General features: G+C 43.0%; 1 pseudogene; it reads right to left on the minus strand.

The window, feature by feature from the left end:
* Positions 1-3,609: 3,609 nt before the first annotated feature.
* The window catches only part of LOC102852420, a 28,079-nt pseudogene continuing 25,434 nt past the window's right edge, over positions 3,610-6,254 (minus strand).

The following is a 6,254-nucleotide window of genomic DNA, read 5'->3' on the forward strand; positions in this document are numbered from 1 at the left end:
ATAAAATATAATGGCTTAGGTCCTCACAGTCCTGAAGGCTCTCTGGGCTTGGCTGGGAGCAGTTGGTATTGGTCTTGCCAGCACCCACACACACGTTCTTCTCCCTTTTCTTCTCTCTCCCTGCAGTAAGTAGTCAAGAGCTGAGGCCTCTAACTAACCCTGATATGAAGGCTCAGGCTCCAGTCACTCCCATCAAATATCTGGGTGCTCTCTGAGAAGATGGCAATCTGGCCTTCCAGGCCTAGCTCCAGGGACATGTCTGGGTGCTATGTGAAGGCCTCCCAGCCTAGCTCCCAGAGTGTATTTGGGTGCTGCTGCTCAAAGTGTTTCTAGTCTAGCTTCCTGACATGCATTTGGATGTCCAGAGCATATGAGATGAAGCTTCACCATCCTTGCCTATAAAGAACATACTGATTGCACTTGCTCAGATCCACAATTAACACCTTTGGCACCAGCAATCAAGAAATTAAAAAAATGAGGCAAGCTCTGGTGGCCTAGTGGCAAGAAGCTGCACTGCAATCCCAGAGGTGAGTGGTTTGAATCCACCAGATGCTTTGCTGGAGAAGGAGGGACAATCTCCTCCTGTACCAGTCAGATCCAATTTGACAGTACACACACACAAAAATAATAAAAATTAAAATAAGAAATTAAAAAATTAGCTGCATCAGGAAAATCCACCAAAGATCTTTCAAGAGTACTAAAGAGCAATGATGTCAGTCTAGAGACTAACGTGTGCCTAATCCAGGCCATAGTCTTTTTAATTTCTTGCTATGCATCTGAGAGCTGGACAATGAATAAGGATGACAGAAGAAGGATTGAACATACCATGGTTTGCCAAGAGAACAAACAGGTCTGTCTTAGAGAGGGTGAAACCAGTTTGCCCCTTGGAGGCAAGCATTTTTAACCTCTCACATACTTCAGGAAGGTGGTCAGGAGGGACCAGTCTTTGGAGCCAGCCATCATACCTGGAAGGATAGAGGGTCAGCACTGAAGAGGAAGACCCTGGGTGAGATTAACTGACACAGTGACTGTGGCAATGGAATCAGGTTTCTGAGAAATGGTCAAGCTGACTCAGGATAGGGAAGGGTTCTGAGACATTGTTAATAGGGTTGCCAGGAGTCCTAGTCAAATTGACAGCACCTAAGAACAGGAAGTTATCAGAGCTCCTATGTTATTTTCCATCATGTCAGAATGAATTTACAGCTGACCCTCCAGCAGACTTTCAAGGAGAGGTTAAACAGGTGGAAAAAGATTACTTATCCCTTTCTCACAGAGCATCTGGTGGACTCAAATCACATACCTTTGGGATTGCAGTGCAGCTTCTAAGCACCAGGACACCACAGCTTCCATTATTGTTGTTGTTGTTTTTGTTATTGTTAAGTCGCCTTGAGTCAACATGACTCAAAGTGTTCCTATATAAACAATGCCCTGAACCCTGCCCTATCCTCAGCCAGTCTCACCTTCTCTAGCACACCTGCCCCTATTATCCCAGTCACTGTGTTAATCCATCTCACCCAGGATCTTCTTCTGCACTGTCTCTCCATCCTCCCAAACACGATGTCCTTCTTCAAGGATCAGTCCCTTCTGGCAACATGCCCAAACTATGTGAGACAGGGCTTCAGAAATCCTTGCCACCAAGGAGAAAATCCAAAAACACAACCTCAAAGAATAACCTCGGTACCCTTAGTGCTCCATCTTAACAATCTTTAACTCTGCTAATAGATTTGAGTACCATGCGAGTGACTCCTACCATGCATATGACTTTGTAGAAAACATCCATCTAGAAAGGGCATTTTCTACGAAAGCTGTGGCCCACCTGGGACAATTATCTTTATAGCCACATGGGAGACTGATTGTGCATATTTATGACCATCTTGGGGAGCTCTGGTGGCCTAGGGGTAAGAACCTCTGCTGCATTCCTGAAGGCATGGCTCAAACCTGCCAGCTGCTCCACAGGAGAAGGATGGGCAATCTCCTCCCATTAGATTAACTGCCCCTGAAAATCCACTGGAGGGTCAGCTATGTGTCAGTTCTGTCTTCATGGTATTCAGTAACAACATGATCATCTTGATCATCTGGAAATTTTCCCCACAAGACCTCAGTGGCGGTCACCTTGAAAGAAAACGGTGCATGTTCTTAATTATCTTAATCCCTCCCCCATGAGCCAATCCCATACAGCTTTTGCTCCTTTCATGAATACACATGACTGTCTTATCCTTTTGATGTTGTTGTTAAGTGACCCTATGAACAACAGACCTGAACTCTGACCTATTCTACACCATCCTTATCATCCCCAGCACATTAGAGCTCACTGCCACAGATATTGTATCAATCCATCTCTTTGAGGATCTTCCTCTCCTTTGCTGACCCTTCACCTTTCCAAGGACTAGCCTCTTCTAACAATATGCTCAAAGTATGTGAGATGAAGCTTTACCATCTTTTCCTCCAGGGAGCACTCACTTTGATTGCACTTTCTACAAGACATATCTTTTCTTTTTTGGCAGTCTATGGGAGTCTATTCAATGCTCTCTTCCAACACCACAACTCAAACAAACTTTCCTGTTATCCTTGTTCATTGTCCAGCTATCAGACGCTTAGCAGGTGATTGGAAATACTGTGGCTTGAATTAGGCGCATCTTAGTCCTCAAATTGACATTGTTGCTTTTCAGTACTTTAAAGAGATCCCTGACAACCGACTTTCCCAATGCTATGTCTCCTGATCTAACAGCTGGCAGCAAAGATGTTGGTTGTGGATCCAAGCAAGATGAAATAATTGACAATTTCAATTTTTTTCTCCATGTATCATAATGTTGCCTAATGGTCCAGTAGTGGAGATTTTTGTTTTATTGATGTTGAGATGTGACCCATATTGAAGATCTCCTTAGGTAATTGCTCCAAGTCATTTGCATTTTCTGAAAGCAAGGTCATGTCATCTACATAATACAGTCATTGATGAATCTTATTCCAATCCTGATGCCACATTCTTCTTCATAAAGCCGAGCTTCTGTAATGATTTGCTCTGCATACAAATTGAATAGGTGTGAAGAAACGATACAGTCCTGATGCACAGCTTTCCCAGTTTTAAACCATATAATGTTTCCTTGCTCTGTTCAGATAACAGCTTCTTGGTCTAGGTATAGAGTTCATATATGCATAATTAAGTGTTCTGGAATTTTCATTCTTCTCAATGTTAGCCTAGTTATGATCCACATAGTCAAATGCCATTGCATTGTCAGTGAAACACAAATAGATAGTATTCTGGTATTCTTAGCTTTCAGCCAAGATCTATCTGACAGCAGCAATGACATCCCTGGTGCCATGGCCTCTTTTTTTTTTTTTTTTTTTTTTGTTATAAATACACACGTTTGGTGAGTGAGTGGCGACAGAAGGCAGAGAAGGCGCTGTACAGAGCTGGTATAGGCTTGGAGGCTGGGCGCCACACTGAGAGAAAGACACAGTCTGCCCAGGGGGGCAGCATTCTGGGGCCAGTAACACTTGCTTGATCAATGAGAGCCCGCAGAGGGCCCTGTGTGGGGCTGGGGGGCCCGGGCACCCTGGGGCTCCCTGGTCCGAGGTTTCTGGGTGTTGGTGGCAACAGCAGCTCCTTGCTCAGCTCACATCATTCAGGGCCTTGCGGGCAAACTTCGGAAGCACGAAGGCCGCCCGGTGCACGTCTGAGTTGTAGTACTTGAGCTGCCTCTGCTCCACCTTCGCCTGTGTCAGCTGCTGCACTGGCTCCCGGAAGTTGGTGCTCGGGTTCTTGGGCACAGCATGAAGCCGATCTGGCCGCTGGGGTAGGTGGGGATGGTGCAGTAGGCGTAGGCCACCACGGGGAAGAGGGACTTGCAGAACTGCCGCATCTCCTTGATGAGGTCCAGGTGCAGCCACTGGCACTCCCACTGGCAGCAGAGAATGCCATCCTCCTTGAGGGCTGTCTTCATGAGCTGGTAGTAGGATTCTTTGAAGAGGCTCTCAGCGGGGCCCATGAGGTCTAAGGAGTCCGTGATGATAACATCAAAGGCATCCTGGTTCATGAATTCAAAACCATCACCTACATGGAGGGTCAGCTTTGAGCTGGAGTAGCCAATCGGCCATGGCCTCTTTTGAACTCAAACTTTTGATCAAGTAACTGAAAATCCTATCTTCTATATGAATAAACGTGATATCATTTTTCCACCTCTAGACTATAAAAGGATCTTGTCTTGCTTTGTTAGCTATGATATAATCTAGTGACATCTGGCTCTTTCTTACTTTGCAAATTATTTCCTCTAATAAATCTCTTTTTGCTTGCAAAGAAAAATATGGACTTAAAAAAAAGGAAAAGCATGAATTCATGGATTCCTGTTTTGCTAATCTTATGTAACAAGAAATTCTTCTTGTTGTTCTTGTTAAGTGCCATCAAGTTGAGTACACCCATAGTGATGCTATGAACAACAGATCTGAACCCTGTCCTATCCTGTGCCATCCTGACACTCCCTGACACACTAGTCCTTAGCAGCAATCACCTGTCTCAATCCATTTAATTGAGGCTCTTCCTCTCTCTCACTGACCTTATGCCTTTCCAAACATGATGTCCTTCTCCAAGGAATAACCTCTACTAGAAACATGCCTGAAGTATATAAAACAAAGTTTTATCATCATTGCTTTCAAGGAGTCTTCTGGCTGCACTTTCTCCAAGACATATTTGTTTGTTCTTTTGGCAGTCCACGGGATGTTCAGTAATGTTCTCCAACATCACAGCTCAAAGACATCAAATCTTCTGTCATCCTTATTCATTGTCCAGCTTTCAGATGCATAGCAAGTGAATAAAAAGATCATGGCTTGAATCAGACACACCTAATTCCTCAAACTGACATCATCCTTCCTAAATAATTTGGAGGTCGCTAACTGCAGAGTTTCCCAGTGCAATACGTCTCCTGGTTTTGTGACTTCAAATCTTCTGTCATCCTTATTCATTGTCCAGCTCTCAGATGCATAGCAAGTGAATAAAAAGATCATGGCTTGAATCAGACACACCTAATTCCTCAAACTAACATCATCCTTCCTAAATAATTTGGAGGTCGCTAACTGCAGAGTTTCCCAGTGCAATACGTCTCCTGGTTTTGTGACTGCTGGTACCAATGGTATTGATTGTGGATCCAAGTAAGGTGAAGTTGCAGACAGTTTCAATTGATCATGATGTTACCTTGTTTTCTTGACATTGAGATGTAATCCATATTGAAGGCTATATCTTTGGTCTTTTCCAACATGTGCAAGTCCTCCACATTTTCAGCAAGCAAGATCATGTCATCTGCATAAGCCAGGATATTGATAAGTTTTCCTCCAATCTTGATGCCACATTCTTCTTCATGGAGTCCAGTTTCTCAGCACATTTGCTCAGTATACAGATTTAATAGAATGAAAAGGTATCCCTGATGCACTCCTTTCTTAATTTTAAACCGTGTAGTGTTCCTTTGCTCTGTTTGCACAACAGCCTCTTGGTCTAGGTATAGGCTTCACATAAGCACAATTAAGTGCTTGGAATCCCAATTCCTTTCAAAGTTAGTCATAATTTGTTATGACCCACACAGTCAAATGTCTTTGCATTGTCAATAAAGCATAAATAGACACTATTCTGATATTCTTTACTTTCAGCCAGAAATTATCCGACAATAGCAGTGCTATTCCCTGGTGCCATGTCTTCTTCTAAATCCTGCTTGACCTTCTGGAAGTTCCCTATCTATCTACTGTTCTAGCCATTTTTAAATGAACTTCGGTAGGATTTTGCTTGTATGTGATATTGATGATATTGATAGTTTCCACATTCTTTTGGATCACCTTTCTTGGGAATGGGAACAAATATAGATCTCTTCTAACTCATTGACCAGACAATTGTCCTCCAAATTTCCTGGCATAGACTGATAAACACATCTACCAGGCTGTATCTGTTAACAGAAATAACATAAGTTGATATGTCATCGATTCCTTGGGGATTATTTTTTACCAATACTGTCAGTGCAACTTCAATTCCTCCTTCATTACTATTGGCTCCTGCTCATATGATACTTTCTGAGTTTTTCAATGTAAGCCAGTTCTTTTCGGTTCACTGACTCTGCATATTCATTCTATCTTATTTTTTAAGAAAATTCTTATTTTTTTATATTGGTTTGTCAGCCATACTCTGTTATGATCTACACAGTCAAATGCCTTTGCATAGTCAATGAAACACAGATAGACATTCCTCTGGTATTCCCTGCTTTCAGCCAAGATCCATC

Source organism: Elephantulus edwardii, unplaced genomic scaffold (genome assembly GCF_000299155.1).
Source record: "Elephantulus edwardii isolate Elephantulus edwardi_28Jun2011 unplaced genomic scaffold, EleEdw1.0 scaffold00161, whole genome shotgun sequence".
Lineage (NCBI taxonomy): Eukaryota > Metazoa > Chordata > Mammalia > Macroscelidea > Macroscelididae > Elephantulus > Elephantulus edwardii.